Below are 17,596 nucleotides of genomic sequence, written 5' to 3' on the forward strand. Positions count from 1 at the left end.
TTTTTGAAATTTTGCTAGAGGGGCAGAAATGTCTTTCACCTGTGCGGTGCTAAGTAAAAGCGGGCGGCGAATAGCAACACCCACAATACCGGTGGGAATCGTGGGAATGAAAGAAATAAGATTATCAATATGTTTGGTCTTAAATTATACATACTAAGACTATAAATTCATTTCATATATTATTTCACAGAGAAATCATTTTTAAGTCAACTATGAATTGCGCTGGTCGAATTCCAACCATAAAACAACACTTTTAAATCTTTTATATTTAGATTAAGTTCTATTCGAGGCATAACCGTATTTATAGTAGTGCAAAGGGAATACCTGGTTGAGTTGGATTAGGAATATGATTTTTTAAATATGGAAAAATCCTAATAGATTTATATTTTTTTATCAGGTAAGTCCTAATTAGGAATAGACTCCTAAAGAAAGATGTACTCTCAAATAGGAGATAAGATCTAATTAAGATTTGATCAAGATATTCCTACGAGATATTAGGGATTCGAATCTTCTAAAATCTCTTAAGGATATTTGATCTTCACACGCCATTTCGAATCTTTTATGAGCGATATCAAATTTTAGAGGGTTCGGTATCTGACGTTCTTCGGGCGAACCCTCCAAAACTCTTAAGGGATGTGTCTGTTTGGGATTTTAGTTATGATTTGGTTGGGTGAGTCTACCGGCTCTTCCTTACGGTGGATCTCGGTGTGACTTGGAGCCTTAGTTAGATATACTGAAAAAAAAAAAACAGTGATATATTTGAAAAAAAAATTAAAAAATGATGTTTTTTTATGAAAAAATTCAAAGAAAAAAGTGATTAAATTGAAAATAAATATAAAAGTAATAATTTCATACATAATTAATCCTAGTTAAAATACTTGTAAATAACCCATAAAATTTCATATCAACTCATATCTTTCCGGATACTACATTCCACTTCCAAATAACGAATTGAATTGATGAATGCAAACAAAAATTCTTTATTGCTTACATTAATATAGTAATTTCTTCGTTTCTATAGAGTTGTCCACTTTAAGAATTTTTTTTGTCCTAAAACTCTTGTTCACATTTAAAAAATAATTAACTTTTACATTCAATTTTTTTATATTATCCCTATTTAAAATCCACTAATGAATAAAGTGAAAATAAATTGCATGTGGACCGTATATTAAATAAAAGTATTATAAGAAAAATAAATAAAATTTTATAAAATCTATAGATAATAACTGTTTTTCTTAAACTGTGTGATAAAGGCAAAGTGGATAATTTTATTGAGACGGAAGGAGTATTTGCTAACTTGCTATTAAAATGAATCAAAATAATATTAGAGTCGGGGCAACAGCTGGTCTAGATCTCCTATGGCTGGGCTATTTCCATTTTTCACACTATTGGATTTTACTTTAAGTAAGAAAATTCTTTATTCCAGAAGTTCAAGAAGCTTCTATGATGTAATAGGTAGTTTATTTAATTTAAGTACTGGTAAGTGGTAACAAATTAACATTAGTAAACAATTTGATTTTGTATGGATGTATTCAAAAAAAAATCTTAGTGTTAAAAGTTCATCATATTTATTCAGAATCATTTTAATCTAAATCACATTTTTCATGAATAACACCCACATAAAATTTACCATAGTTAAATTTTAAAATAATTTAATATTAAAACGGGTGCATAAAAAGTTATTGTTTACTTGGTGCTGTAGATTATTATATAACAAAAATAATTCATAGCTAAAATCAAATAAATACTTCATTCAGAAATATAAATCAACAATCTAATAATAACTAATGAACTATAGTTTAAATGGTGTAAAAGTCGGGTAGTAAACTGTTAGGTTGTGGGTTTAAATCCTCTCACGAGTGTTCTCCTTCCTAATTAACGAAAATTAAAAAAAAAATGTGCAAGAATTTGAATTTCCTATACATTAAATAATACATCATACATATATAAATAAATAAAATGAAAAAACAAAAGAATGAATATGAAAAATGGAAATCAAAGAGGATTTTGTAATGACAGACTTAAATACAAAATTACGAAGTCAATAAAAGTAATGGAAAATTACGAAGTCAATAAAAGTAATGGAAAGGATTAAATTGCAAATGAAATAATAGAAGGTCTCCCACCCACTAAAAAGTAAAGATCACACACTCTATTTTGAATTTGCAAATCAGCTCAACCTCATTTTTAACATGCAATTTGCACATAAACATTAGTACCTTCTAAAGTTTTTTAGAAGAGACCTTTCTAAAGTTTAAATATAAAAATAATATTTAAAAATTATTCAGATTTTATTAAATAAAGTCATTTTTTTATAATAATCTACTATATAGTGTATGAATTAGAAACATGTGTAGAAGTAAAATACTATTTTCTTCGGTTTGATTTGTCCATAACTTCGTATTTAGGGTGTACCAACTCATTATATACTTAGTGATTATGCTGGCAAAAATTGAAGTTCAAAATTTAAAGAAGTTTTGTGCTTAAGGTTTAATATACATAATTTTAAATTTTTTATGAATAAATTAAATATGAAAATTATATATTTGAAAAATAAAGATATAATATTATAAAATAATAAAGATTATGATAAATATCATTTGTAATATTATTAATAATATAAAAAAATTGTAATTTACAAATAATATGCATCCTTTACTCTTTCTCTTAAAAAAAAATTAACTCATCATATAAAAGCTAGCCGACTGTCCTATTATTTATGCAATATTGTCCATGCAGCACAAACATTGGAATAGTTAATTATATTATTTAACTTTTAAGATAAAGTAAAGCGCACTACCTTTCACTCTAATTCTCAAGCAAAACATATTACTAAAAATCATTAAAATTTTAGCATGTGACAAAGAGAAGATAACTCCAATCACCATCTCTAATAAATTTAATAATTTATCTAAAATATTTATTAATAAATTAATAGACTCAATTTATTTTGGTTATGTATTTTTTAAAATAAAAAAGCATTTAATTTTCTATATGTACAGAATTAAAGTAGATTATCTAAATTTGTGCTTTCCCTGCGGCTGCTTACATTTGTTTTTAGTGGGAATTATAAGGAAGGGTGCACTGTCAAAAACAGTGTGCGTGATTTCACTTTACCTAAATTCTTTGATTTTTGGTTTTCTATTTTTTATTTTTCTTTGAGAAAGTGGAGGTCAATGTGATTAGAAGTGTAATAGGCAAAGTAATTATAAACTCGAGTTAGTTTTCTTTCATGGATTGTTTGTTTGGGTAAATGTACATGTTGGACACTCACGTTTAGTTCGGTTTTAAATCTAAATCCTTATGAACTTTTTTCGATAAAAATAATTAACGTTATATAAAAATTTCACATCAGACTCCCGAATCTAAAATATCATATGTCCAATAGGGACTAATCAATTTAGCACTGACATATTAGGTTTGATTGTTCACACGCTGCTAAAAAACACTGATTTGGCGACGAATTTTGCTGACGGATAGACAATTCGTCGCTAAGTCAGAAATTGGTGACGAAATTTAGTTAGGGACGCTACTCCGTCGCCAATGCTCCCGCCAAGCAAACGAGGCCGTCTCCCGACAGATTTTGTAATCCGTCGGAAAATTTCGCGACGAAGTTTGAAATCCGTCGGAAAAATAAAGAAATTGATGGGCGGAAAAATTCACGTTCCCCTTTTCTAAATTTAGCGAGGGATAGTAGAATCCCTCGCTAAAGGGAATGGCCAAGTAAAACGCAGTGTTTCACTTGGTCTTTTTGGCGAGGAATTTTCTTATCCCTCGCTAAATTTGGCGAGGGAGAGTGAAATCCCTCGCGAAAGAGACTACCAAGTGAAACGTTGTGTTTCACTTGGCAAACTTAGCGAGGGATTTCACTATCCCTCTAAATTTAGCTGTTAATGAAACGCAACGTTTCATTAACGGGATTACCAATATATTCCATCCGTCGGCAATCCGTCGGTAATCAGCGTTTAAACCTAAAAAGTAGCCACATGCCTTTCCAGCATATCTCTTCTTCTTCTCCTAACCAACTATCGTTCTTCGCCTCCACTTAGAAACTCAGTCACCAACTTTCGTTCCTCCGCTCCCCCTAAGAAAATCAGCCACCAACCCCCAGCCGTTCTCCGCCAACTTCAGTTCTATGGCGTTGCTCCTCCACCTCCGGTTCAAGGCACACTTTTTTATCTTCTCTTTAATGTTTTTAATTATTAAAATAGTTTGTATTAATTTTAAAAAAAAAGCATTGGCTGTCGTTTGTTGCCGCCCCTTATAATCTGATGGTCAAGGTACGTTTTACTCCTTTTTTTTATTATTTTTATTGTTTTTTATTTATTCTAATAAATATTTTTAATTTACAACTGCTGCCTCCCTCGACAACCGACCTCCACTACTGTTTTCTACCGTTGCCGCCCTCCATCGCCGACCTCCACTGCTGTTTTTCTGCCACTGCCGCCCTCCACCGCCGACCTCCACCGGTTAGTGTTTTGTTTTAATTTTATTATAATTAAGTTAATTTTAGGTTAGTTAATTAAATGTAATCAATTAGTTTAATTTTATGTTAGTAATAAAACTTAATTAATTAGGTTCATTTTAGGTTAGTTTGAAAATATAATTAATTATGTTAATTTTAGATTAGTTATAAATTATGTAAAATTAGTTTCGTTTTATGTTAAAATTGGGTTGTTTTTATGTTACAATGGGGTTAATTTTAGGTTATAAATGACTTAATTATTAAAATTAGGTTACACTAAATTTATATAATTGAAATTTAGTTTTCTACAACCTAATGTTAATTAAGCTACTTGAAGTTAATTAATGTGTAAGTTAGTTAATTAAGTTTAAAATTAGGTTAATTCTTTATTTTAGCTTATTTAATTTTAATAATTTGAAATTCGTATTAGTAATCGTCATCCTAATCGTAATTTGGCATGAATTGGAAGTTTATGTATTATTTAGTTAATTTAATAGTAATCGTAATTTGATATAATTTACTTGAATTTGTGTATTAGATATTTTTGTATAAGTATTGTTTGCTTGCAGGCTTTTTCTAAAAAATGGGTGATGCTCATTTTTAGGGGAAATGCTGCCCGATTTTTGTTAGAAATATAACAATTATCGAACAAATGGTGCTTGTATGACAATGCATCCTTGATATAACATTGTGGATGTGAATCATACGAGGAAGTATAGAAAATATGAACCATTCATTTTAGTAGGGCAGTCCGGCCAAGTACATTACTGCACCTATCCAAGTGAAAGACAAAATAGGAAAAATTGGTGGTCAGTTTGTAGGATGAAGGCAAAATCAAAGATTGAAATGCCTGAGGCCATCACTCAGGTGTTTGAAGACGACATTGTAGAACCCCCACTAAATGTTATAATAGATGAAGTACCAGTGATTTTGATTGACCTAGAAGCGGAAGAGGAAGTGCCGTCAGACGAAGTAGATATTGAGGAAGAACTAGTGATGTCGTCACACAAAAAAGATGACGAGGATGATGATTATTAGTAGTGACGTGGTAAACGTATTAACTAGGTTTTACATAGCTGAAATGTTTGTTTGTCAGTATGGTTTTGTTTATAAAATTATTTTCATGCATGCTAACTGTGTTTAATATGTACTTTTTTGTAGTAATGCGAGGACTACGTGCCACTGGTAATACTGGTCGGGCCCGAGCCAGCCCGCGCTTCCAAGACTCGCGCTCGTAGACGAGGCTGACCAGGAGGAGGACCTTCATGAGGAGGAAGCGGCTCAGGTTGAGGGGGCATAGCAGCCCGCTCCTGGGAGACGAGCTCGTGCTCGAGGGCTCTTACTACAGCATAACCGCAACATGTACTGGATGCTTTCGGCAGGACTCTTGTTAGACCAAATGCGAGGAGGTAAGGATAAATAACTTTTATTTATCAAAATATTTTTTATATAATATTATTGTAGCTAACTGCAAATTTACTTTCAATACGCAGGGACAGATTGTTCGACACCTCTTGCGTGTCCCGATAGTGCTTGAGGATTTAAGGTAATGAATTTTTTTTAATTAATTGTTTTAATTTCCTGTTTACTAACACTTTTTATACGGTTATTAAAAACTTTGCAAAAGTATTTCTGGTGGGACACCGACTCTTTTAATGAGAGCGTTATCAGAGATACGTTCATGAAACATGCCCGCTACCGGTACGACGATAATATATCCACTTTGTGGATGTATGAGGGACACGACTGTACTCGTAGAGGTGTAGGCTGTATGGGAGAAGGAATGGGACACTGAAAAAGTCTTGGAGAAGTCGGCAAAGGCACGATCCAATCGTATGAGCGACCCGTGCGGGCCAGGGACAGGACCGGTATGTCATACCGGAGGTTCTATGTCCGGCCTGAGACATGCTGATGTTTTTGTATGTTTTTAATCCTAATTATTTAGTAAATTAACGTATTAGTAATATTTGTATTATAACTTGAAATGTAAATGATTGTCTAACATGCGATAGAGCTTGAACGTGAAGCCAATCTCGCGGAGGTCCATCATCGGATGCATACACGGTCTCACGGAAGACCGATCAGACACAATTTTTCAATGAGCGAGTCAAGAAGATTGATGTAAGTAACTCGTATTAATTTTGGACAATTATTAGGTTAGAAAGTTAATTGTATATCTAAATGAATATTATTTTTTATTGCTTATAAAATGTTGTTGAAGTCTCGATTGCCCCCGAGCAGTAGATTATATAATGTTTGTTTTTATAAGACGTCCCTGAAAAATGGGTGATGTTCCATTTATAGAGAAAATGCTGCCAAAATTGCCTTACAAATACTCGTTTAATTTTATTTAATTTTTGTTTTTAAACTGATGTTAAACTTATTGGGTTCATTTTGTTGTCGTATGAGCAATTTGAGGAGCGGATGCAAGACGCTATGCAGGCGGCGGAGGGGAGCACAGGATCAACCCTCGTCGATGTGAACCAGCTATTTCTCACCCTTGAAGGGGTGAAGAAGTAGCGCATATACGGGCTTGGCTCTGTCGGGTCAGAGTATATAGCCATGCAGGCCAGCTCCAGTAGGCGTACTGGCGAAGGTTCATCCTCACAGGCAGCGGATTTGGAGAATCTTCATACAGAGTTGTGGGCAGAGGTACGTACAGAGCTGCGGGCAAAGGGTCGAGACGAGGTCCGAGCAGAGCTATTGTCGGACCTTACCCGCTTTTAGCTTGTCGCCGAGGTCGTCGCGGAGCTGCGTAGACAGGGTCAGTGTGGTGAACATCCATTCCCCCACCTCGTACTGATGGCGACGTTACTGATTGTATTGTTAGTAGTTTCTTATTTTGTTAGTGTGTGTGTGTGTGTGTGTGTCTATATATATATACAGTTTGACTAATACATTTATTTATCGATAAACAAGTTTTATGATATTATATATTTATGACGATACAGCGTTTTTTAAATTGAAATATTGGTATAATACATGTTCTATATTTGTAAATGTATGTAATTTACAGGTTTCAGATAAAAAATATGTCGGAAAATGGAAATTAATTGACCCAAAAAACAGTGAGTTTCCCGACGAATTCTTTTATATGTAGCGACGGATAAATCTGTCACTAAATACAATAAAGATAAAGTCCCTCGCCAAATTGGCGACAGATCAATTTCCTCGTTAGTTTCCAAGGGAATTGGCGACGGATTGGCGAGGGAAATATCCCTCGCCAAATTCCTCGGCCTCCGTCGCCAATGGCGTCGTCTGGAACAGCCATTGACGACGTAATTTGAGGAATTGGCGACAGATGGATCCATTACCGTCGCTAAACCGTTTAACGACGAGGAATGGGCCGAAGGCCGTCGCTAAACGGTTTAGCAACGGATTTACTGTGTTTAGCGACGGAACAATCCGTTGCTAAACAATGGTTTTCCGGCAGTAACATTGGTCAGTCACTAACGAACACATAGCATTTTAGGTTCGGGGGGTCTGATGTGAATTTTTGTCGAAACAATTACTGAAAGTGAACTGGAATACGGTGAGGCTGAGTCGCAGACTAGGTCGCTCCCTTTTAGACGTTTTATGGCACTAACTAAATTAATAAATGTTCTTTGAACAAAGGATCAATTCACCCCCTCAACTTTGCACGAAATATCAAATGAGTCATTTTCGTCGCTTTTGGTACAAACAGACCCAAAAGTTGCATTTTCGTATCAAATCAGCCACTCTCTCATTCTTGCCCACTCTCAACCCGCGTTTGAAACACACTCTCCTGGTTAAAAGTCTAGAATAGTCCTCATTATTTTAAAAAATTACTAAATCAATACCTAAATTAAAAAATATCTAATTTTTTTTTAAAAAAAATTGTAGAGGAGGAGCAGTGCTCCTCCGGCTGCCGGAGGAGCATGGCTCCTCAAGAGCAGACCCATCTGGGTCTGCTTCTCCGTCGTGGAGGAGCAGACCCAGATCGGGTCTGCTCCTCACCGTGGAGCAGACCCAGATGGATCTTCTCCGACGAAGCAGACCCAGATGGGTCTGCTCCGGCAAAGAGCAGACCCATCTGGGTCTGCTTCTCCGTCGTGGAGGAGCAGACCCAGATCGGGTCTGCTCCTCACCGTGGAGCAGACCCAGATGGATCTTCTCCGGCGAAGCAGACCCAGATGGGTCTGCTCCGGCAAAGAGCAGACCCATGCGAGAACCGAAAAAAAATCGGCTGAAAATTAAATTCCGGCAAAAGAAGAGGGATGAATTAAAGTTAATTGTGTTTTATTAGAATAAATTAGGGTATAATTAAGAGTTTCAATTAAGTAAAATATAATTTTTTTGATGAATTTTAATAAAATATAATTAATTAGAGTTAAATGTGTTTTATTAGTTTAATTAAGGTATAATTATAGTTTTAATTAATGAAGATATGATTAATTAAGTTAATTAAAGAAATTTAAGAAGCTCACTCTCTTGGGGGCTTTTTTGATACGAAAACGCAACTTTTGGGTCTGTTTGTACCAAAAGCGATGAGAATGACTCATTTGATATTTCGTGCCAAGTTGAGGGGGTGAATTGATCCTTTGTTCAATGTTCTTTCTACTCCACTGACTAAATTAAAGGACAAAAAAGGAAATATTTTTAAAATTTGTGATTAAAATTTGTAATAGTCAAATATTTTGAAACAAAAAAAATTGAAAAAGGGATAACTATAAGAGAACGTAGGGAATATATGTATTAAAAAGTTATTCATTAATAATTACTAGTCTGTTTGTTTCTAAAAAAATAGCCAATTAGACAGATACGAGAATCAAGAAAAAAATAGTTAAATTTGATAAAATGAGTTTAGTTATATACTCTCTCATTTTTATCCTTTTATCATTTTACGCACATCATATTAATAATTTTAGTCCATTTAGAATAATTAAATTTAAATTGATTGCATAAATGTGAAAAACAACTGGTGTATTTATGCATTAATAGCACGTCATATGCAAATATGGCAGAGAACGTCGACTGTTTATCGTCTATGTTTAAGACTTAAGAAAATCATTACTCTTTCAAAACTAATAGCCATCATATTTTTGAGAATACAGACTCTTTTCATCTTGAAAATACCCACCATAAAATTTCAATGTCCCGTCATTGTTTACCTCTTCTATTATGGTTAAACTATAAACTTTCAAAATCTTCTACTTATAGTAAACAATATATAGGATCTCTTTTTCGTAGACTGACAGATAACCATAATAATAAGGCGAATAAGCCTTTGGTCATCAAATATGGTCCTCATAAGTAAATCGAATGGAAAATAGAGGTTGTGCATTAATTTTACAGATTTAAATCGAGCAACGCTTAAAGGACAAATATTCTCTACCGAGCAGAGATTTACTGGTAGACTCAACGAGGGGTTATGAGGATTACTCGTTCATTGATGTCGCACATGGATATCATCAAATTCCTATGCACAAAGACGACGAGGAGAAAATGAGTTTTGTAACAAATGGGGGCATATTGCAATAAAAAAATGTCTTTCGAGCTAAAAATATTTGGGCAACATACCATTAATTGATGAATTTTATGTTTAAATATTAGATAGGTCGGAACATGAAAGTTTATGTGGTTGATTTCATTGTGAAATCGGACAAGGTGGAAGACCATGCCAAAGATCTAGAAGAAGTGTTTGAAAAACTAAAAAATTCAAGTTAAAGTTGAACCCGGACAAGTGTGCGTTTGGAGAACCGGCTGAAATATTCTTAGGCTATCTCATTTCTCAAAAGGGGGTCGAAGTAAAACCGAAAAACTACATGCAATCATGGATATGCAATCACCAAAATCCGCCCAAGAGGTGTAACTTGAACTAGAGTGTGACAATTATGGGAGATTCATGTCGCGCTCGGCAAAAAAGTGTCTGCTTCTCTTTCAAACTTTAAAAAACGCCAAATTTTTTGACTGGAATGAATGCCAAAAGGCCTTTCAAGAGTTGAAATTGTTTTTTGAGTTCTTCACTTCAGCTGAGGAGACCAGAAGCAAAAGAACACTTATACTTGTATTTATCCAGTACACACGAGACAAAGAAGAGGATGGAGAGCAGAGTGTCGTTTATTATAGGCCTAATGGTAAAAAAAGCCCAAACCTTTACGACTTGTTGCAATTATATCCAAACCTTTTAATTTTTGCAATAATATCCAAATTACAATTTTTTTGTTGCAATAATATCCAAATTGCATTTTTTGTAGCAATAATAGTCAAATTGATGACTAAACTTGTTGTTTTCAATTAAGATATTAGGCTATTATTATGTTTTGATGTATAGCAATATAATAAAAGTTCCAAAAAATGGCAAAAAACTCAAAAAAATTCACAAAAAAGTGCAATTTGGATATTATTACAACAAAATAATGCAATTTGGATATTATTGCAAAAATTAAAAGGTTTGGATATAATTGCAACAAGTCGTAAAGGTTTGGGTTTTTTTTGCCATTAAGCCTTTATTATATCAACAAAGATAAAAAAAATTGCTTACACTCAATGTTAATATTTCTTTTTTTACACTATTTGGTCAATCTTTCTCTTTTTATTTTTTTTACTAAATAGGCCTTAATATATCATTAGATTGAATTATGAAAAAATTACTTTCATATAAGCTAATTTTAACTTTAAAACTGCAAATAAAAAAGATTGTTGAATAATGAAGTTGACAAGACAGGATTTCCTCGGCTGAGAAGATGATGCAAGTGCAAGTATGATCAAAAACTATTTAAATTCTTCTTAAATATAGGCAATACTACTTTTCTAAATAATTTATTTGACGATGATATTAAACCAAAATTTTCCTATATATATGTTTAATTTAAGTAAATGATTTCATAAATATACGAGCATTTACAACACATAGCACACGTGATCAGTGAAATGGACAGCCAGAACAAGTTGGACATAGTATTCTTTTTTCCCGAATATGTACTGAAAACTTGAAATTAATGACAAATCTTATGCTTGACTTGGTATAAACTACTTATTTAGTTTATAAGTACTTTTTAAAACAATTTTTATTATAAATGTTATTGGTCGGCCAGTGAGACGATGGGGTATCAAGCTTCATCGTCGAGAGGGAAACAGCCCGGATTCGACCCCGGTAACAAAGAAGGAATCCATAAAAACTTAGGATCTCTTAAATTTATTTTAATTTTTTTTACTGATAATAGTTTTAATCCGTAAATAATGGTATGTTTAGTGCATTGTGACATTAACTAATTATATAGTTATATAATAATTTTTTAACAAATTTATTTATGTATTATTGTGTTACAAAACAAAAAAATATAAAATATAATTTTAATTTTTAGTATTTTTGAAGAAATTGCTATAAAATGATTAGTGTTTAAATATCTAACTGGGCGTAAAAATGGAAAAAATATCTTAAATCCGTGTATTATAATTATTCCAAGTAAGAGTGAAAGAAAAATTATGTTGAAAATCCATTGATTTGGTTTTCAATCCAAATGATGGAATTAAAATTCATAAATTAAAATTTCATTGATTTATAATCCATCGATTTGGCCTAATTATTTAAAAACCACCACCTTATAACTTTTTTTATTTATACGGACTTAGAAAAATTTTCAATTATACTCTATTTTTAATTTTTATATTTCATCTGTACCCGAAGATTAAATTTTTTGACAATTTAATTAATGTGAGGATGAAAATATTAAAAACAATTAAATAGAAGGATTACATCATATTTTTTTTACTTTGGAAAAATACAAATGAAAGACTAATTTGGACTTTTTTTAAAGAAAAATAAAATTTAATTCATTAGGGTAGAGATATTTATAAAATCTTGTAGTTTGTCTAGATGGATGAGGTATGTCTCTTCAAATATCAAAATTTATACACTAGCTGATTAATCCGCTTTTAATTAATGAAGTTCTTTAAAAAAAAAGCACCAGTTGGTCACTATATATTAATAAAAAAATTAAATTAATTTATTCAAATAAAATAAATTATTAAAAAATAATATAAGTGTTCTATTGTATTATAATATTAACTTTTTACCTCTCTATATCTTTTATTTGTTTTCTTAGCTAAGCAAGTGTATTACATTTTTTTAAAAAAAATGTAATACATTTTTAAAAAAAAATGAAAAAAGTTTTAAAAGAAACCCTCAATATTTATTTCTTTCTTATATTAATACTTAATAATTTTAATTTTCAGTTACATCTTTTAATTTTAAAAGTTAAATAACTAATTTAATTTTTAATAAAAATAAAGAATTTTTATTTACTTTTTCTCTCCTTCTTCTTCCCTTCCTCTTTCTTTTTTTCTTTTTCTTTATTCCGACCACCACCGTCCGCCGACATCTGCCGCCCCCTCTGTCCCCCACCTGTAATACCCCATATATTTTCGGTGTGTTTTGTCTTGTGTTAACCTTCTCTGGGTGAAAATTTTGTTAGAGTTATCATTGAAAAGATTCAAGGTTTCGTTCTTGATTATCCTTAGAATTTCAGTCGAGTTTCATGTGGGAGAGTTTGTATTCCTTCATTTGGTTTCACCTAGAAATGGTATTATCGTTTTATGTTAAGTGGAAGTTAGCGTTGATACTTTTTGTGATCATTTGAGATTGTTCGGTTTATGAAAGTAGTGGTTTACTTTAGAGTTATTGTTCGAGGAACAACCTTTTGAGTTTTGCTTACGCAAGTACTTAGGTCGTTAAGCATGGAAATTCCTATGATTACAGTTTGGATTGGACTCGGTTGAGGAATCTTCTTAAAAGACAGAGTTGTTATGCAGAATTGTTATTATTGCTATCATTGATTACCTTGGGTATCTTTTTATGTGTTTTACGTTGGCTATGCGCATTCTCGTTCGGACAGCATAGAGTTTTATGATATGTTATTACGCGGGTTGTGTTGTTTTAAATTCGAGGTCGAATTTTATATAAGTTTGGGAGAATGTAATATCCCGTGTTTTTTCCGTCATGGTTTCGTTGTGTTTCCGACTTAGTTTTGGATTGTTAATGGTGAACTTAGCAAGTGTGACACTTTATTTGGGGTTTGAGTTGTATCTTGTATGTGTCGCATATGTCGTGTGAGTTTTCGATGGCGATTTGATTTGTATTCAGTTTATAATCGATGATGTATTCGTATACCTTCTGAATCTGACATGTTTTGAGAAAACATGCATATCTCCCAATTTAACCGTTGGATCGGGCTCATTTTAGGATATGTGTTGCCCAAGACAAAGTTGACCGTTGGATCAAAAATTGAGGCGCGTTGCCTCGCAATGCGGCCCATACGTTTTCTGTGCGCCTGGTGAAGGCGCGATGGGACGAACGCGCCTCGCATCGCGCCTCCCATTGCGCCTCACCTGTAAAATTGTGTTAGAGCATATAAATAGACCCTTATCCAATCCATATCAGCCCCCAGTTATTTTATAAACCCTAGGCACTTAAAAGACTCTCTGAAATACGAATTCTTTTGATATCTCTCATGTTCTTGTATTTGATAAGCGATTCTAACATTCCGTCCTTTGTTAAATCAATTCCTTATCGCGTATATCGATTGTTAATTTATTCGAACCCTTTTTCTAGCATGTTGTGGGTGTTGATTCATTGTTTTCATTTGGTTTTTTCGCTGATCTTACTTCTTAACGGTATGTGTTGCTATCCCTTGATTATGAGTAGGGCTTCATGTGTTAGGTTGCTAGATTGTGTTCTAATGTGATTTACCCATGTTTATGGCTGAACTCGATCTCTGAATTTTCATGTCAATTCTGTAATAGGGTGTTTAGCATTAGATTGACTTGATTTAATCATTAGAACTCATGTCAATTGTTGGGTTTAAGTGCTAGTTGATTTCATATGTTAATTGGTTGTTAAATTGTTGTTTTAGCATTGTTATAGAGAGCTGGAAATTCATGTTTTGGGGCTGATCTTATGTGTGTGAATCAATGGTATATTTTTGACATGCTTGGTAAATCATAGGTTGATTATATGGCTTGTAATGCATTATTTCACCTTGTTGTTGTGTTGATTACTCTTTAATGATCTAGTTGCTGCCCACTATTGTGTTGGGGCTGTTTTGTATCGTTCTTGACATGTTGGCATTGCTTTGTTTGTGTTATACTCATTCGTGTTGATTATGCCTGTAGACAAGTTATTGCCATGATTTGATTATCGTTTCAAATCTGAGTTTGACGTTTAAATGGATGATTTAATCCTTTTTGGTTCATTTAAAAGATGTTTAACATACTTGTGTTAGTATGGTGTGATTTGTCAATTGTTGGCTAAACGATGGATTGTGTTATTTCTTTTAAAAGACTATACTTTTCATTCAAGTTATTCAGAATGTAAACTTGGGTTTTATTTTAATTTAACTTTGGGTTGGGTTTGACTATGGTCGCCCAACAAGTGGGAAGAAGCTTGGAAGTTTTGATAACTCGGCTGACTCACTGGTATGAATTTAAACTTGGGTTCTTTAAAACTGTTTTCTGAATTATTCAAATTGTGTTTTGAAATGGAAACTTATATGGTTTGTATTCTATAACTTGGGTTATGGTTTGGATGCGTATGAACCTTATGTGTTCAGTTACGTTAGCTTGTTATTACGTGTGCTAGTCCTACATGGTGTCTAGTACTCCCTAGAGTTAGGTTATGTTTTTAATTATTATTTATACCTTGTCTAGACTCATCGACCGTTCGTGCTTCGGAGACGAACCGGGATTAGATTGCTTGCCAGGTTATCACGTGGATGAGCAAGCAGTGAGTTTATATCGCTATTTACCGCTTTATTAAGTAAATTGTATTTTTGCATATATAGATATATTGTATATACAGTTGTCGAACTGTTTTCAACATTATGGATCTGAATTGGAACGGGCTACTCGATGGGCATCATCGAGACTGCGTGCGCACCGGTATATGATCATATGGTATTGAGGTAGGTTTGAGATACGTCTCGCCTTAGTGAGGGCGCCGGTGGAAGATACGTCTCCTGGGACTCACATGTTTATTTGAGTGACAGTCGGGGATCGGTTATAGAGATACGTCTCACCGCCACGACAATTGGATTTAGATATTTGTGGTTTAGGGTTTCAATGCTTATCCATAATGATAAATTGATTTACAAATGTTTTAAGGTTTTTAAAGGTTTTCACTTAATAAATGTATATAGTTGTGTGAACTCATCTCAGTATATCTGACCCCGTTGTTTTCCCAATTTTTCCAGGGTTATGATTTGAGCGAGTCAACTGGTCTCCGATTCTTTATTTCCTCGGAGGTCTTACTTTATTTTATTAAAGTTATTGAAGTGATTTTACTTTTAGACCGCCGTAGTAATTAGAAGTCTTACTTGTTGTAGTAGTTGTTGTCAGATTAACTCAATTGGATTATTTGTTTATTGGTATTATTATATTAACTTTGGTTATTTAATATTTATGCCGTGTTAGAGACTCGGAGTTGACCGAGCATTTATTATTTATATGCTGTACATATAAATTGCTAGACTATGTTGAAGTCTCGGTTGTCCCCGAGCATGTGGTTTTATGCAGGTACAATGTTGTTAATGATAAATGTTTGTTATCCACAAGGCTAGCTACGGGTTTCGGTACAACCATACCCATACCCTAGCGCCGGTCGCGATTCATGAAAATGGGTCGTGACAAAGTTGGTATCAGAGCTTTGGTTTCAAACCAAGGCCTTATGCATGTTATGTGTTTATTAGTTTGGCATGATAAGTGATGTCGTGTCTTAGGAACTATTGCGGAATTAGGATTCGTGTCTTGTCTTTTGAAACGTCATCTTTTGTTTTCAAACTTTCAGCCTACATCCTATAGGTGATGTGTGTCAGTCATTATTTAGTGTTGCTGCTATGATTGATAGTTAATTTCACTTGGATGTTATTTGCTGTGTTTTATCATGTTGAGGTTATTTCACTTGGGTGATTATAATTGCTTTCGATTTCTCGGGAAATCTTAGGCTGGTAAATTTTTCTAAAACTCACACTCGGGTATGATGTTGTTTATAGAACTTTGGCTTTTATGCCTTTAATAATTTCTCATAACATTAGAATATTCGGTGAGTAGTTTCGGCTTTGGCCGAGAATGTTGATTATTAAAAATTATATTTTGTTAGGCTTTGACTTTTATTTTCTAAATAAAGAATTTTTGGGTTAAACTTTTAAACGTGTTTTATGGTCATACATGGTTTGACCACATGTTGTTTTAAGGGTTTTCATTGAGAAAATTATTTTATTCGATTTGTGTTTCGACACAGAATCATAAGAAAAGTTTGACTTGTAATTCTTTAAAGGTTTGATTTTGGTTAAGTGGCCAGTAAAAAGAAATTTCTTGTGTTTTGAAATATAATGTTTGGTTTAGTGTTAACAAACGATGATTCCAAAAAGATATTTTTAAAAGATGAGTCATTGATTTGAGAATTTAACGTTGAAGCTATTTGACCATGTTGTAATATGTCAACATTTTGATTTTTTGGGATTTACGAAGTGGTTTTTTGAGATTAAAGATTTCTCACTTGAGTTTTTGAATTGATGTTTAACGGTTGGGTTATATTGAGCTTTTAATTTTGAAAGTATGGAAATTATATTTGAGTGCATTTTCTCAGATTTACAAATATTTTGATTACGTTTTATAAACGTTTGTTTTGAATTCGACTTGGGTCACCCAAATTTAGAAGTTGAGCTTGGTAGTTGTAATGACTCGGCTAATTCGATGGTTTCATGGATTGAGATACTTTGGTATTCTTTTCAAAGCAATTGATTTATAAGAAGAGACTTTTACGGATATTGATTTTGTTTTAACCGTGGGGCTCAACAAAAATTTGGAAGTTTTGTGATTGACTTTAAATTTCAAAATGAATTTTGAAGCATACTCTTTAAAGATGAATTATTACAGGGTGATTTCGTAATAAAATTCAAAGCTTGTTTGTAGCATGTCTTGATATTTGTCTTTAAGAATGATTGAGTTGTTTTGCTGAATGGCATGCTTACGTGGTTTATGATTTACAGATTTGATATCTTTTGGAAATAGTTTATGTTGTATAACTCGCTTGTCTCTTGAACTAAGTTGATTGTTTGTGTTTTGTCTCTTCGTGTGGAGCAGCATGTGAGATGATTTAATCACGTGGTCATG

At 33.0% G+C, this 17,596-nt stretch overlaps 1 protein-coding gene across 1 annotated transcript in view; it reads right to left on the reverse strand.

The window, feature by feature from the left end:
- Window positions 1-5,008: 5,008 nt before the first annotated feature.
- Window positions 5,009-17,596, reverse strand: part of LOC126677331 (uncharacterized) — a 75,931-nt gene continuing 63,343 nt past the window's right edge. Inside the window, exon 13 of the mRNA XM_056105473.1 lies at window positions 5,009-5,021. The gene's annotated coding sequence lies outside the window, so the exon portion shown is untranslated. The remainder of the gene's footprint in view (window positions 5,022-17,596) is intronic.

The sequence above is a fragment of the Mercurialis annua genome, linkage group LG4, assembly GCF_937616625.2.
Source record: "Mercurialis annua linkage group LG4, ddMerAnnu1.2, whole genome shotgun sequence".
Lineage (NCBI taxonomy): Eukaryota > Viridiplantae > Streptophyta > Magnoliopsida > Malpighiales > Euphorbiaceae > Mercurialis > Mercurialis annua.